The sequence below is a fragment of the Alligator mississippiensis genome, chromosome 5 (assembly GCF_030867095.1).
Source record: "Alligator mississippiensis isolate rAllMis1 chromosome 5, rAllMis1, whole genome shotgun sequence".
In the NCBI taxonomy this organism is placed as follows: domain Eukaryota; kingdom Metazoa; phylum Chordata; order Crocodylia; family Alligatoridae; genus Alligator; species Alligator mississippiensis.
The window spans coordinates 106,899,960-106,917,405 of record NC_081828.1 but is presented as its reverse complement, the minus strand read 5'-3'; the positions used below and the strand labels follow the sequence as shown (position 1 = coordinate 106,917,405).

At 42.6% G+C, this 17,446-nt stretch overlaps 1 protein-coding gene and 1 long non-coding RNA gene across 2 annotated transcripts in view; one reads left to right on the top strand and one right to left on the bottom strand.

The window, feature by feature from the left end:
* Positions 1 to 17,446, top strand: part of CDH12 (cadherin 12) — a 976,881-nt gene that overhangs the window by 416,777 nt on the left and 542,658 nt on the right. The gene's annotated exons all lie outside the window — the stretch shown is intronic.
* On the bottom strand, positions 1,201 to 7,318 carry LOC102575028 (uncharacterized). Its single transcript, XR_002089134.2, has 3 exons — positions 7,228 to 7,318; positions 2,958 to 3,186; positions 1,201 to 1,870 (listed from the first exon to the last, which is right to left on the bottom strand). It is a non-coding gene; the product is annotated as an uncharacterized LOC102575028 (long non-coding RNA).

Sequence of the window (17,446 nt, the reverse complement as noted above, 5' to 3'; positions counted from 1 at the left end):
GCATCAGCATTATTCACATGCTAAAACCAGGAAATTTGAGATAAACAGAGAGGATAATAATGATTTTCCCATTATAGTACCCACCTCAGGTCAATAACCTCACTTCTCTGGTCAATAAAATTATTAGAACATGCTAAATTCAAACTACTTATTCTCCATATGGTAGGAAGGAAGAGAGGCCTTTGTTACATACTTTAGAAATGGAGACTAATTAATATAATAATTTTAAATTATATTAAAATTGATAGTTGAACTAATTATTTATTTGTCAATTAATTAAGTAATGTACATAGGATTGTAAATGTGCTTACTATGTTGCTGAAAGTATAATGATGCCCATATTGCAATTATCTTACAATCTGCATTACAGTCTAAATTAGCAATAATTTTTCCTTTCTCCATCAAAAACGTTACAGAAACCAAGGACTATATATAATTAGATTGCTCTTAAGTGATTACTGGAAGTATGCATACTTCTATTTCCTGTTTAATCTCTGGTTTAAAAAAATGCTAGTTTACTAGAACCTTATCAATTAACACATACAGGTCAAGGATAAATAAGGTAAATTGTAAGCTCTTTGCTAAACTTTCCATTGCATATGTATCAGTGCCTTAAGCTAACTCAGCTAACTATAAAAGAAATACCTATAGGCCTTTTGACCTAAAATATGTGTTGCTTAACAGGAACTAAGAGATTTGTTTTATAAGAAGAAATACTAGAGATGCTATTGCTAATTTACTGACAGGAAATAAGTGTGAAACCAAATGTATTCCTAGTAGAACTATTATAAAATTACCTAAATCAATGTTATTTGCCAATATTTCTACTCAGTCATGGCCAACCATACCAGTAAGGAATTCCTTGTCAATTAATGACACTCACTATTGCACAAGTATTCAGAATTAACTTGAAAGACATAAGGGAAAGGAATTATAAATATAGCTTAGCTTTTCAGAAGACTTTTGGGGGGGGTGTTTTTGATAAAAAATATTTAGTAACAGTAAAATACTTCACAAAGTCATCTCATTGCAACAAAAGGTTCATGACGGGAGAAAATATGAGGAATTTGCAACATTTCAAACATTTCATGTTGACATTTTTGCAAGGAGACATTTTTGTTTTGGTCTTTTTGACTAAAAAGAAACTAGAAATGTTTGAATCTGAAGTGCAAGTTTCATTTTTGGTAGCACTAGTTCATTATTTCAATATTTCCTTTTGATTTGCTGAAAAGTTTGGGGAAAAATCATTTCAGATCAACCAGAAATGAAATATCTTGATTTTGTTGTTGTTGCTTTTTTCTTTTTGGAATTGCCAGTGGATGGAAAAATCAGTTTTTCACAGAGCTATATATAAAAACTAATTAACAAAAACAATGATACTCAGCAAAATTTGGGGGAGTTAGGAAGAAACTATTCTTCAAGGCACCTTGTTTCTGAAGCACACAAGATGTTACATTAAAGATACAGAAACTGCTGTCCTTGTACCATGTCCCACCTCCTGCTCCAGAGTCTCAACTGTTATAACTTCATTGTGTCCCATGGAAGTCAAAGCTTCAGCTGAATTTCTGCCCCAATGACTTTACTTAATCTGAAAAGGTTACACCAAGACTTTTATTTGAATAAAACTTGTATTCACACTCCTTAAAAGAAGTAGGCATGAGAAGTTCAGTTATCTGCTTGATTGTGCCATGAGGCTCCATTGAGCTGCTTTATCTGTTCTACAAATGGGAACACCTTGAATGGCTTTCTTTACTGCTGAGGTTTCTGGAGCATGGAAAAGTGTTCCCCATCATCTGAAGAGTCAGCACCATGTAGCCATTCTTTAATTCCAAAACCACTCAAATAAATAAACAAACTACAAACACCACACCTGTAAAAGGAGGAAGGATATGAATATACATACAGGGACATATGAAAAAGCTTTAAGAGGTGTTATTGATCATAATATTGGGTAGCTAGTCTCTGCATCAAATTACCTTGGCTGAGCTAACCTCTAAAAGCTGTTATCATACTGAGTTCTCATCAGTCTCTGTCAGCCCTCTCTCATCTCATTAAGGTATTGGCTGAAAGCTGGCAATGAGAAAAGAGTGCTGCACTGCAGTACAAGATTCCTTTGTACAACCACGTTGCAAGCTGTTTGCTAAGCTAAAGTGAGCTCTTCTTGTGCTCTTATGTTTTTAGATAAGCAGTGGTCTTTGCAAAATGCAAATAAATAGGACCTAGGAGAGATCAAACGACACTGTGAATCTGACAGGCTCTAGAAATTACTAAGGCTGGAAAAAAAAACAAGAAACAATTGCTGTTAAATGCATACCGTCTTCTAAGTTCAGCAACTATTGGCTGAAAGCACAGCTGACCTCATGGTTGAGAATTTTTGTGGATGGGCAAAAGCCAGCTAATTAGAAATAGCTTGTTTTAAATAAGTAACATATCTCTTTGTGTATAATGCGAATAATTAGACCAGGAAAGATTTTTCAATTAAAACTCAATTGTTAGTCACAGCCTCACAACTGTTGGCCTCTTGCCTACAAAACTATTACTATCTGCAGTTTTACACTCCTGTATAAGCCCTGTAAGGCACAGCGTTATGCAATTAAGGCAAAGTCTTGAATGTAAAATATAGCACACATTTGCTAATAAAGTATCTTGGATGTATAGTTTAGCAAATTAGAAAAACTAAAGATGTTCTGATATTACCCACTGGTCATCAAATACTTGCCGACTGCATGTTTTTCAATCAGAATGAATAAACCATTTCGCTCTCTGTTCCAGCACTTAGAACTCACCCCTGCTGTCTTCATGCAAGTAAAACTCTTGATTGATTTCACTGGGAGTTAGGCACATGTAAAGACTGTGGATCAGGTAATTATAATAAGTATGATAGATAACAGTAACTACAGTTTCATATTGCATTAAGGTGGATGGAAAGATGCCTGTTGTCAATTTTTTAAACTTACCAGGAATCAACTGTACCTCATTTTCTTGTATGTAAATCAACACCTGTGGCTTGCAGCCATTCCCAGAACTCCTTATCTTGGTGGCTGAATACTGAACTGTCCAGCTGTCATTGCCTACATGGCCTTTTTGCCCTACATCTGGCTTTTCTTCTCTTCCATCATACAATTTGTGCATCCTGATCCAGCTTCAAGCCTGTGATGTTGCCTTTGATTATTCCTCTGATGACACCTGTCAAGATTATAACAGGGAGCCCAACATTTTTAAAGGTTTTGTTCATTTGTTTTTTAATTATTTTGTTTTAGGGATGGGAAAGAGGGATTATTTATCATCAAAAATGGGCATTTATACAACCATTATGCAACTCTATGTTAGTCTCAAGTTCTCAAGGCAGGGGAAGTTTAGCTGGGAGGGCTGTAGAATTTGGTTCCTCTTTTGTATCTAATATCTCACAGAAGCAGTCAGATACTGCATATTGTCTATTTATTGCATTCTCAGGGCCATAGTACAAGTTACCTTAAAAACATCATAAAGGCATTTAAAACATGAGCAGCCATTAGTCAAGTGGTGTTAAACTGCCATCAGTGCCCTCTAAACATTTTAGAGACAAGCCACTCAAAAGAAAGTTTATCTTGGAAACATTTTATCCATGCTATTCCAAAGTATTATTAGCACAATCAGTGGAGGTGAAACGCTTTACTTTTTCTCCTATAGCATCCCAAGATGCAGAGCTCCCAGCTGCTCTACCCCTTTCTAAAACCCCTGCAAAACCCTACTGGTTTTCCTCCTTCCCCTGATTTCCCTGCCTCCTAAGGCAGGGGAGCAAAGGAATTTCCCTCTACTTCCTGGCTATCCCTGAGACTCATAGCAATTAAGGAAAGGGTTTGGGGTTGGGGAGGGGAAAAATTCCCCTGACCTCCCCAGAGCTGACCAGAGCTGCAGGACCCTGGGCTGGGGTGAGGGGAAGGCGGGGGCCCAAGGCAGGAGCTCTCCAGTGCCCCCATGCTGGGCTGCATGGGCAAGCACCAGCTGGGAGGACTTCTCCCTTCCTCCTGTGGCAGCCACTGAAGCAATCAGCAATTTGGAAGGGGGAAGTGGGGCTCCACAGTGCTACCTGGGCTGGGGAACACAGGATGGGGGAACCCTCCTGAAGGGGAGGCTTCCCCAAGGTGGGCCAGCACCTAGGCAGGGGACTCCTAAAGCCCCTGTGGGGAGGACAGCAAGGGTTTGTGGACACTTGCTGGGCTGGCAATGGCAGCAGACAGGGAGATGTGCTCCTGTGCCCTCCTAGTGGACTCCAAGATCCCTTTCCGCTTCCGTGCCTCCAAGCAGGTAATTTCCTAGGCAGTAGGTATGCTGGACATTTTTCCTCCCTAGATGCAGCACTTTGCATTTCTCCTTGTTGAATTGCATTCTGTTGTTTTCGTCCATGTGTGCAACCTGTCCAGGTCTGCTTGTACCTGTTCCCTGCCCTCCGGTGTGTCTACTTCTCCCCAGTTTTGTGTCATCCGCAAACTTGGACAGAGTACACTTCGCTCCCTCGTCCAAGTCGCTGATGAAGACATTGAAGAGTATTGGTCCAAGGACCGAGCCCTGCGGGACCCCACTGCCCACACCCTTCCAGGTCAATACCAACCTGTCCACTACGACTCTCTGGGTATGACCATCTAGCCAATTTGCCACCCACCAGCCTGTGTAGTCATCTAAGTCACAGCCTCTTAACTTGTTCACCAGTATGGGGTGGGATACCGTATCGAAGGCCTGTCCTTTCCGGATTTTATATTGCTACCCCTGGCACTCAGCTGAGCAATGGGGAGACAGAAGAAGCTGAGAGTCAGGCTTGCAAGCCCAACTTGCTGTCCTGCTGAGGCTTCTTTTTCCCTCCTCTCCTGTCTATGCTGGTTGTAGGGGAAGGCATAGGGGAAGCTGCTCCCCACACCATCACCAGATTGGACCTTGGGAAGGCACAGGAGCCTTTCCCCCAGCTCCACTCCTCTTAGATCCCAAGAGGACTTAAACCAGGGGAAGGTGTGCACATGTCCTCTAACAGTGCAGACAGAAGTGACAATTTTTGCCTGCTCTGGCCTTAGAAAGCAGCCTATAGCCATAACCAAACACAAAAGTATAGCTGCAAACAGCTTCAAAAATGGCTGATTGGGTGAAAATCTGACCCCTCATTGCATGACGTATCAGATAAAGATTAGAGCTGTGCGAAATGGCACTGTTCCATTTCGACTTCAGTTCTGAGGTTTGGATGAAGCAGTGTTTTGTTTTGAATTTTATTTCAAGTTGAAACACCTGTTCCATTTCGCTTAATTGAAACTGTAAGGCTGTTTCGATGTTCTGCCCGACCATCAGGCTAGGGAAAGGAACGCATCCATCATTGGGCTGGGGAAAGGAACCACAATTGGGCAGCTTGACCATCAGGCTGGGGAAAGGAACTCAGTCCAGTTGGGCTGAGTTCTCACCCCCAGCACCACAATCAAGCTGGGGAAACAAACCCCAGCCTAACCATCATGCTGGGGAAAGGAACTCAACTGGGCTGAGTTCATTTTCCCAGTTGGATCTAGTACGGGGGATGGGAACTCAGCCCAGCTGCACTGACTTCCCATCCCCAGGCTGATTGTAGGGCAGGGGAGGGGAACTGAGTGATCAGGCTCAATTTCTTTCCCGAGCCCGATCGCAGTGCTTCTCAATTCCCTTCCCCTGTGCTGTGATCAGCTTCCTGCCGCCTGGTGGCAGGAGATGGGGAGACATAGGGCTGCGCTCCCGGTTGCTCCTGGGATCACAGCCCAGGTTCTCCCCTGTCTCCCACCACCTCGCTGCTGGCTGCTTCAAAACTCGAAACGTTTTGAAACTTTCAAAACATTTTGACTAGACTTTTTTTGTTTCAAGGATGTTATGAAGCCCTTTGTTTCGATTCTATTCCACTGTTTTGAGCTCAAAATGAGTCAAAACAGTGTTGAATCGAAACAGCCAGCAAATTTCGCACAGCACTAATAAAGATGTTTCAAAATATAACGTCTTCTGTAACTTGTGTCTGCTGAGCTACCAGCTTGTCAGTGTTTTCAGAATGAGAGGGAGGAAATAGAGGAGAGGGAGTTCAGTCCAGGGTTTTTTCAGCCCCTCCACCCCCAGGAGGGTAGGGCCAGGGTACTAGACCCCCTCCCCCAAGGTTGGCGGGGGGGCTCCAATTCACCCATCCTACCCTTAAGCACCAGCTGGAGAGCTGCAAGAATGAGCTCCCTCCAACATCTCCCCCCCCCTCCCATTCTGAGAACAGTGAGCACTGGCAGAGAGCTGTGTCCATTGCTATAAGAGCCTGGCTGCAGGCTCCCAGCCACAGGTAGATTCCCCTTCCTCCTGGAACCAACAGTGAACTTTCATTTGGTCTGGTAACATTGCAACTCAGAGCACTTTGCAGAAAACCTTCTGAGTTGCAGCTGGGAGCTGCACTTCTGTCTGAACCTTTAGTGATTTAACCCTGGTTGTTCTTGGGTTATTTTTATCCCAGTGTAACAGGAGGGCAGACAGGGTCGCCATGCTCTCCCCTGCTGCCTCCTTTACCGCGTCAAGCTGCCGAATGGCACCCTCCAATTCTCGCCCGCAACGACTTTGATCTTATAGATATATTTTATAGGGAGGCTGCCTTTCGTCTTCTGGTCCACAGCTCTCCTGTTATCTTTAGTTTCTCTACAGTAGTGAGTGTTCCATACATTCCAGCCTTATGGGCTATGCGTGGCTCCAACCACCCCTGTACCACACCCCAAGCCTCACAGATGTGCCTGATGTTGTTCGGTCTGTCTCTCTCCATGCCCTCTCTGGCACTCGGGCTCTCCGCAGCCCAGTCTCTCTCTCCCTGCACCCCCTCTGGTGCTCAGGCTCTCCACAGTCCTGGCTCCCTCTCTCTGGGGCCTTCTCAGCAATGCCACCCTCTCTCGGGGCTTTCTCAAGTGCTGCCCCCTTTTCTGGGGCTCACCACAATGCTGCCCCCTTCTCTGGGGCTCACCACACCAACACTGGGGCTTCTCAGCAATGCCTCCTTCTCTGGGGCTTCTCAGCTGCCCCTCTCTGGGGCTGGGGTCTGTGCACCCCGAATGCTGCACCCTTGCTGGTGATGGGGTTCCCACACTGCTGTGGGGCCCCTATGAGGCCTCCTCCAACCCCTAGTAGCCTCACCCAAACCACTGGTAACAAACAGCAACACAAACACAAGCCCCTGGGCTATAACACAAACACAAGCCATCTGGCTATAATCACACTCAAGCTTACCGAGGTTTCTTCATCCCGCAGCAGTGTCAGACATTGCTCCTGCCTCCTGCTTCTCCTCTCTTCCATAACCGAGAGCTCCTTCCTCCTTGGCTGCTGGTAGGGAACTGCCTCCTGCCTGTGGTTTATATAGGAGCCAGGCCCTGCCCCTTCTTGTCAGCTGTCTAGGCTGGTGTGAGTCATTAATTCCCTCAAGTTGCCTCAGCAACCGGCACCTGAGGGGTTATCCTGGCTCTCCAAGTAGCAGGCACCTTAGTGCCTTGCTACACCCAGGATGGCCACTTCTGCCCCAAGAGAAAAAGCTTGAATATCTGCAAACTTTTGTCTTCTACTCGGAGAACAGTAACTCTCCCAGGAGAAACTGAATATTTGTACTTCGCCAAGGTTTCTGTCCCAGGGGGACAGTCACTGGGGAACAGAAAGCCCTCCCCACAGTGGAACTGGGGAAGGGGGTAACCTTCCCCTACATGAAAAACTCTGAAATCAGGGATTACTTACCAGGCTACTGGGCATGGGATGAGCTGCACCAGGAAGAAATGCCCACACAGTTTGTCAGCCATGCTTATTTCTGTCTGGAGCCAGCATGGGTGGATTACATCATTGACAAAGGCTACCTGGCCGGAATAAAAGCCAGCACTGAAGGAGAGGAGAGGGGAGCTGTGGAAGCAGCTGACAGGGAAGGAACTCTCCACACCAGGCACAGGCAGAACCAGCATGCAACACTGGATCTGGCTCCAGGAGGAGCAGGGGAAGTCCTCAGTGAGGGTGAAGACCTGGAGAAACATAGAGGGACAAACCAAGCTTCAGGCACTGGGGCTGTGAGCGAGGAAGGGCTGGTAGCCTAACCCCCCCAGCTTCCCTTCCCCCCCTTCCTTTCTTTTAAAGTGCCTATATCCTTTTTTTTTGGTTTTTGTCTTACCATTTGTTTTCCTTTTTGGATGGGGCATGGGCAGCCCTAAAACCCCAGCAAGCAGCCAGTGGGCTGCCAGCATGACATCAAAAAGATCTGGGCATCCAGCTACGCCCTGGAATCCATCGATGAGGAAAACCAATCAAAACCCAGATGGCATGAAGAACAGGCATCAGCTAGACCAGAGGGCAAGCCACACCAAGATCAAGTGGCTCGTCCTGGAGGCTGTAATATGGAAAGGGGTTAAGGGAGGCAGAGTCCCATGGATATCCATCAGGAAGCGTGACCAAGCTAGGGGAGTCATCAACAGGGGAACCCACCACTGAAGGTCCAATCAAAGTCATGGCAGGCGAGTTTTGGGGCTTTCCCCGGGGTGATCGAGGACCCCTCCAGAGATCACATGAGCTCACACAGCACCCGACACCAGGCATATGTGCCAAAGCAGCATGTGAATAGATATTCAAAACCAGGTGGTCACAGTTGCAACCATTTGGTTTAAGTGGGAGAGGACACAGAGGATTGTAAATGAAGAAGTTTTATCTGTGGCACTTGGTTCCCCTTTAATTAGTTGGAATCTATCTATGGCTTTAAGTATAAACCGCAAGGCCTACCTGCTGTTTCAACCTTCTAAAATGGGATTGGGCTAAAATAGTGTGTGGGGAGAGGTTATTGATAGTTTTGATAAAGCATCCTGTTAGGTTAATTAGGATACAAAATCTATAATTTCCTTATTGCTTTTGAGAGACTGATTAATATATAAGCCTAGACTATGAGCTTTCGGTAGATGCATCTTTTAAAAAAAGCCCTTAATAAATAATTAAATTAAAATGTTTTTACAAAGAAGTGCAAATATTTCTCTAACATTTACTGGTTTATAAATAAGGAGGAAGGCTACAGACAGCATGTGGTTTGCATATCCCAATTATCTATCTAATGAGTAAAGTTCCTTGTTATTTAAGTCCACATATTATTTAAAAATAATTGAAAATGTTCTCATCAGCCCAGAATTGAGATTATTTCCTCATAATGGGAATAAGTGGGAGGCTTAGATAGAAGTTCAAACAGAATCTCTCAGCTCTGTGAAGTTTTTCCTGGAAACTAGGTTTTTATGCTATTTCTCAGTTTTTCTAACAGTGATTCCTGAGGACATACTTATCATGCTAAAGGGCTCATGGGATGTCTTGCATGATTTCTTGAGTTTGTTTTGCTGATATGGCACATATAGTTTTTGTAGATAGGTAATGTCCAGATGCATTTACCCATATCATCCTCATGTTTATATATATTGTGATATTTGATATAAAATGTATTACTTATATGTTATAAAAGAGCCAGGACTGCACAATACAATAATGACTTTCAAGTGATAAATAATGAGTTTCTTTGGAGACTAAGGAGAGTCTGAAAAGCAGTAATCAACATCTGACAGGAGTGTGTTTACTCATGAAGAGGACTCCCCGACAATGATAAATTTACATTTAAAAAAGAGAAACCCTACAATGTGCAACAACTAGAAACAGGAGGAAATTGAGAGGTAGCATCTAGGGATATTAGATTAAAATTGTCCATGTCTGAAAGGATGCACATATTCTCCTGGTCTTAATTAAATCAGGAAAAAAAATTATGCTGGTAAACATATATCATTGGAGAGTTGCAGGAAGATATATGCATAGTGTGGGCACCCCAAAAATTGAAGAGGTAACATATGCAAATAAATAGCAACTGTACTAAAGCCTGCCCAAAGAGCATGGTTTTTCCTTCAGTTTTTTTCCCATGGCATAGGTAGATACTGGAGCCCCTCAGCAACAAAGCTGGGTCAGAACTGTGATACTAGAGCCCCTCAGCTAGAAGGATGAATCAAAACTGCATTCTTGGATTTTAGGTGCAGGGTTAAAACAGGCTATTGATCTGATGTTTTATTTTATTTTTTTTATTCTAATGTCTCTGTCTATATTTTGACATATGGTTACTGATTTCTTATGCTTGTTATATTTTTTCTAATAATTCCTAATTTTGTTATCTTTTTAATGTACTAATTGGCTAAGTACAGACATGACATTTTTTCTGGTGTAAGCAGTCAGAAACTGGTCCAGGCCTGTAATAGAACAGAAGTTTGGGGCACAGAGTGTTTTAAAATTCAATCTAAGATAGACCTGGATCAATGTAGTATCGGACTTACTCAAACTAGGTTACACCAATTTATCAAATGTCAGTGCCAGGTCTGTTCTTGAATCAAGATAGGTCTCTGTCCTTAAGACAGCTGGTAGCTGCCTGATAGAGGGCAGGGCAGTAGGGGAAGTATATTCCTGACAGCCAATGAGAGGTTGTCCCAGCTCAGCTGTAATCGTTGCCCTTAGCAATAAGCACAGACAGTCTGTGCAATTCAGACTAAAGCTGAATTGATTCAGTCTTTTCAGGTTAGTCTAAGCTGCAGATATTGAACAAATAATCAAATGAACAGACATTCACTTTCCATTCAGGAAATGCAGCCACATGCCTGCAGTGGCTCAGACCAGAACCCAGAGGATGCAAGAGTATAGCTCTCGCGCACATAGCCAATATGGGTCATGTATTTGCTTCCTCTTTCTGTTGCCCCCAAGCTCCCTGGGATTTGCAGTCTACATTCATAGTAGCAGGACTCTGCAGGGTTGCTCATCACTTCCTGTTTCTGCTTCCAGGTGCCTCTGGGATTTGTAGTCCACAGTCACAGTAAGCAGTAAGTTTAGCAGGGCAGGGCAGCTCTGTATTTGGAAGAAGGGAAGTTGACCCCCTACTCCCCCTCTTCCTGGGCCCAGACACCAGCTGAGATTTTCCTGGGGGGCAGGAGGAGAGGGGCAGTGAGCCAGCCCTCACTGTTCTAGCTATAGATCAGACACATGGGGCCAGCCCTGTCTCTGAAGCAGACAGCATGGCACAGCCAAGGACTACAAAATTCTGGGATGCTGGGGGACTGTGATTTAACTTGAATGGGAAGGGGTCTGAGACAGAAGTTTCATAAACTGGTTTGACCCAAGTCAGTTAAGTTTGATAGTACATTCAGCCACGTTTATCCTAAATTAGTTTCAGCCATTTTGAAACTGGTTTATGTGCACTGAATTTCTATTCTATTACAGGTTTAAACCAGTTTCTGATCACTTAAACTGGTTTATGTGTAACTTCTGCCCCTAGCCTATAAAGTCAAACTAGCAGGGGAAAAAAATAACACTTTTGCTTCTCCTAATTTTTCTTGTTTGTTTTAAGCAGATTAGATAGTGTATATGCTTCCCAGCTTCTAACTCCCCAATAGTTGCCTTCTACACACATTCACCTGTTGCTTTCCCCTGACTTAAAAAAAAAAATGGAATAGGAAGTAGTACTTCTGCTCATGAGACACAATTCTGGAAGCAATCACAAGATCTACTACTAGAGAGCATGGAACATGGTATAGAAATGTGTAATACAGGATCATTCAGTGTAAACAGGAATTAAACTTTGGTATATTGGGTATGTTAATAATTATTTAAATGGCAGTGTCACAATAATGCAGCTGGAATAGGCTTGAAGAAAGAGAAGTCCATCTACCATTAAAGTGGTTATTGATTGAAGGTTAATGTTGTGTGCCTAAAAGATCACTCTGCATCAAGCGCAGAATTGAATGACTAACTAAACTGCTTGGGTGGATGTCCATTTTACTCGGTATAGGATATGAACATTGATTGTTTAGAGCAATATCCAGAATCTAAAAAAGTTTTAGCCTATTGACTGGAAATAGCCGTGTATACTCACACCCCCAAAACAGAAACTAATATTTACTTACATTGCCTTCTTTGAAATGGTGAATTTTCTCTATGGTAAAGTTTTTAATAAGATTTCAGCCTGAAGGCTTGAATTTGATCTAATGTCCCTTTTGTGCCAAGATATTGGTGTGGGGGGGCGTTCCCAGTGGCTGCTTGTGGCATGGAGGTGGCACAGTGGTGGTGGAAGTACTAGCACTTCCACAAGGTCTTGTCAGTCCTTTGACTGTACTGATATCGCACTTCTGTGAGTGATGTCCCACCAGTGGAGCCAATTTCAGGGGGGGCACGAGCTATCTCCGTGCTCCCCTATCAGCCAGAGTGCTTGCTTTCGGGGGGGGGGGGCACCAGCACTCTCGGGGGGAGGGGCATGTTCCCCCTTGTTCCTTCCCTATGCATCGCCTATATTGTGATGGATCCTTGTTGACTCTTATCCCTTAGTATAACTCACAGCATCTTAGGAGCAGTGCTACCTGATGCTGGGTGGATATGGTCTCTGAAACTATATGCAAGTTATAAAATGGCATTATGAAAGAATACTCTACATCGAGTATTCCCACAAATATCCCAAAAATTCACACCTTTTTAGGTGTTACAGGACATTGGTGTCAGAGTTATCTATATCTCTTGTCAGGTGAGGCACATAAGGCTTTTAGGATATCAGTACAGTCAAAGGACATAAAAGTGACTCAGATTTAGGCTCCTGGGCATTTTATACAGTGAACAGGGAATACACACCTAGTACTGAGCTATGCACCTACATCTTTTCTCCTCTTCCTGGCTCCTTGTATCTCACTGCCTTTTGGCTGTTAGGTGGCCCTACACAAGAGGAAGCCTGGAGAATGTTTTAGGACAGTGAGTCTCAACTGTTTCTAACTCAAGGCACTCCTCATTAGACTCAGAGCACCTCTCAGAAAGTGCCAACTGTTAGCTTCCATTCGTATTTTTTTTTACTGCAGACAAATAATAGACCAATTCTTTTGTTGCAAAGAACTCATACAGACCACAGAAAGTCAGAATGCTTTTGGTACTATGAAATCCTATTTGAAATCTTTGGGTTTATCATGCAGATCATGTGCATGTGGTCAGACACCTAACAGTGCTAATGTTGTGGAGCATGCCACACCACCCTTAAAATGATCTCAAGGCACCCTGGTTTAGAAGTGTTCATCAAGAATGCCTAGCCTATTGTCTTCTGGTTATAATACTTCGATGTGAAGCAGAAAATGCTGATTTCAACCTTCTCTAAATAAGGACAGCCTAGACCCTGGTTCTCCTTCTCTCTGAGTAAATGCCCATAGCATAGGGCACCTATAGATGTGCAGTGAGTTGATTGAGTGCTAGAGCATGGTAATTACCATACTCTGGCAGACTCCAGCATCATGTGTATCAGTGTCCCCATGCTGAAAAATGACAGTGGGGGTGCTTTAACTAAAGCTCATTGTTAGCTAAAGTGTCCCCACTGCTATTTTTCAGTGTGGGGACACTGATACATGTGATGCTCCAGGTGCTTTAATTAGAGCGACTCTTGGAGCCACTCTAATTAAAGCATCCCCCCTCCTCCCCAATGCCTGGAGCACTTGTATAAACACCCATAGTTATTGAGCTAAAGGATAAACCCCCCATTAGTTGAAAGCCTAACCAAATACAGTACTTCTGGCTTTATATAAACACACACAAATAAATGATTGTCAACCTGAGGAATGTATAATCTGTAATCATGCTACTGAGTTTTATAAAATGTGAATATTTGTAGTATAGACAAGTCTCAGTAAAGGAGCACATTAGTTTGTATCAGCTTTAGGAAAAATATCCAGTGAATTATTTTTAAGTTCTAAAGAAGTGAATAAATAAATAACTAAGAAAGTTCATTATTAATACCATAATTTTCCTAAATAAAATTTCAGATATATGCAAAACTTCTCACATCTAGTGTAAACATTGGATTTATATATATATATATATATATATGACTCTGCCTGTTAAATATATGCTTTTTTGTGCAATGTGTGACTCATTTTTCAAGATATAGTAGCATATAATATATCAAACCAAGGGTCTAGTCATTACCTTGATACATGATATTCATTTTACCAACTGCGAATGATGTGGGTGCTCTGGCAGCATGAATCAAATGCAGATTTTAAGCAAGAAAAATAAAAGTGCATTTTTAAATACATTAATGTTATCTTACGGCAATTTGTCTGTGTTCTTGAGTAGTTTCTCATAACAGGCAATGCATGGCAGGAATAAAAAAAAATGTAGCCATTTTTTTTTCAATAAATTACAGAAGTCTCCAGTAGGTTACGTATAACAGCTTCTTTCCTTTATCAGTTTAATTCTCAAGAAAGATTTTGTCTCACAGCAGCACCTCTTTTATCCCATTGATATCAATAGAATGATCAGTTATTAAATGAGCCCCATACAAATCAGAGAAAGAAATCTGTAATCTTGAATTAACAAATTTTAATGTTTTACCACATGCTCAAACTCTTCCTGCCATTAAGGATTATAGTTTATTAACTAAGAGCACATGCAGACATTTGACTCACCTGGAAGACACCCGCCCCCCCTCCCCCAAACCCACCAGAAAAATGAGAAAGCAAGATAATCAACTGCTGTAACTGGCTCCTAGTTGCCTGGGGATTGGGAGGGGGAGAGGAGAAGGAGGTGAGATGAGGTGACATGGATGTGGCAAAAAAAAAAAAAAAGGAAAGAAACATTATTGTTCAATTCCAAATGTGTGACATTTTTTCTTTTTCTTTTTATCTGTTTTTCTTTCTCATTCTTTTCGATGAGAAAAACTTTTAATTTCATATCCATTTCCCTTTTTGATACTTCCTCCACTTTTTCTTTACAGTAGAAAATTGGGGAAGGAGGGATTTTAACTAGTGAGGAAAGGTAAAACTATTGCTTTGAAAGTTTTTCTATCTTTGTTCCAGTCATAAAAGAGTAAATGAGTATGAGAGAGTGTTTATTATTAATTGATGTTTCAATTAGTGTAGCAGCTGGAAGTCTGACTTAGTTTCATTTTTCCTATTCATGTTACACTACAATGTGGAAAATGAGGAGGAAGAAGGGAGTGCCTCTATGTGCCCAGATCGGCCCTGGGTAACTTTCATGCACCCACCAGGTCCAGAAACTTGGTAGCAGGAGAACAGCAATTATTGTCCCTGCTCCCACACTGTCATAATTTTGGACCTGTGGTGACCTCTGCTGCTTGGATGGCATGGCTCCATGGGTCAGATCTGGGCTGGGGGTTGAGCACCCCTAGTCTAAACTGAAACTATGGATTTTTATCCTATTATCTGGATTAGATTTTATAACCCCTCCATCCCTCACTGGATCAACTGCTGTGTTGTCCTCTCTCTTTCCTATCTTGCCACTCCCAGCAGTGCCCCCTCTTTTTTTCCTCCCCCCTTCCCTAACATTTGTATTCTAATCACTGCTTTCTATTTAGAATCTCTGGTTCCTGCAGCCCCTTCACAGCGTCTGAGGAACCTCTGATTACAGAGCCTTATACATCTTTGATTTAGTCTATAAGGTGCAAATCGACCCTGCCTTCTGTCTGGCTTCACAATAACATGGCTAGCTACTTCTCTCTCATAAAATTCCTGCTTCCTCTCTTCTCTAGGAAGGATGTGTTTATTTTATAACTTCTCTGAAGCCAATGTGGATAAAACAGCACATGGTGGGTTGAAAACAACCACTCTAATTTCTTATAGTCCAATCAGGCCTTCTTTAACACTACTTTAATCTTATATTCCTTTGATTATTAAGAGTGCCTCTATTTAATGAGCTGAAACCTAAGTAGGTCAATAAACATATATGTATGTGATTAGATAAGAAGCTGCTGCATATACAAACCTGATTACCAGTGTAAAGGTTAAGAGTCCATGAGTATTTTATTTACACTGTACCACTTTAAAAGCTAGCATGCATGTCTTCCTTTTGGAATTGAACTGGTATTTATAGGTGTTATTAGGAGAACTGTAAGAGTACAATGAAGCCAGGAATATATCATTAAAAATAAAGGCAGCAGGATAAGTAAATCATACCAGTATGTCCGGTGCTTGAATTAAGGTAATTTCTAACAGACCACAAGTGAGTTGATAAAAATATAACTGTGAAGTAGATGTGAGATCACATCTCTATATTCAGAAAGTTATTATTCCAAGGTGTAGTATAACATCTCTATGTGTCTACTAACAAAAGTATCTGGATACTGGAAGCCATCTGGATTATTGCATTAATAACAACTTAAAGTGTTGCTTTTACCAATGGGTTTAGAGGTGTGTGGTTTTTTTGTTGTTGTTTTTTTAAAGAGATTACTATGTGCTTTATCACAAAACTCTCAACTGTATCTTGTATTCCTATGGTTAAGTATATGCTACTTTTGGCCCCAGCACTGCAAAATGCTTAGGGATGTGCTTACATGCACACACGAGACCAGTCATGCTGGCCTTAATAAGAGTACTAACTTGAGTACATAGGTAACAACACAGGGTCCATAGCCCACTGAAGGCAGACTTAGGTGATTTGCTGAATCATACCCTTTGAAGAACTGGAAACAGTTTAAGGAGCTCTCAATTGGCCTGTTTACTTGGCAACTAAACCTATTGCATAAGAAGACAGAGGGCCTTGCATAATAGGGAAAGAAGCAGCAGAATCTCAGGGAACTGTTTGGAGGAAGGAAGAATTGAAAAGATAGGGCTATCTCAGAGGTGGGCAATTACTTTGCCTGGAGGGCCACTTAACTACTTTTGGTGAGCTGTTGAGAGCTGAAAGGGTATCCCCACCCCTTGACAGGTACCTCATTCTGATTGCCATTTTGGGACTGGAAGTCTCACCCCTAATCCCTGACCTTTGTCACTGGGGACCCCTTCCCTTGCACCTGGAAGTACTCCTTTTGGGAGATGGTTTGCTATCTTGGAACAAGAAAAAACAGGTCACATACTAAATAATAAAACATCTACTATAACATATTTTATTTTTTTTAAATTGTGCTGATTTAGATTGTTTGCATAGTGTATATAGAGGTGATTGCATAATAGCTCAAAATAAAGTCTTACTCTTGTATATTGTATGGGGTATGTAGTATTTGTGTGGGTGTGCATGGGTGTGGAATTTGTGGGGGAGTTGTGAAGGAGTTTGGAAGCTGTGGGGAGGTGGGGTCTGTGAGGTGTGGGTGTGTGTGTGGCAGGTGTGGGCAGGGTGGGAGAGTGTGGAGTTGTGAAGGGTCTGTGGGGATGTTGGGGTTGGAATGTGGGTGGGTGTGGGTTTTGTGGCGGTGTGTGGGATCTGTAGTGGGGTGTGGGAGTGTTTTGGGGGTTTGTGGGGGTTGGAGTGTGAGATTTGTGGGAGAATATCTGTGTGTGTGTGTGTGTGTGTGTGTGTGTGTGTGTGTGTGTGTGGATGCAGGGGTTGTGGGGCCCCTCACCACATGCCCCCTCCTATAGGCAACTGGTAGGGGGTGCACATGCCCCCCCGATGGCCAACACTGATGCTGTCAGTAGGGTTGGTGCCCCCCTTGACAGGG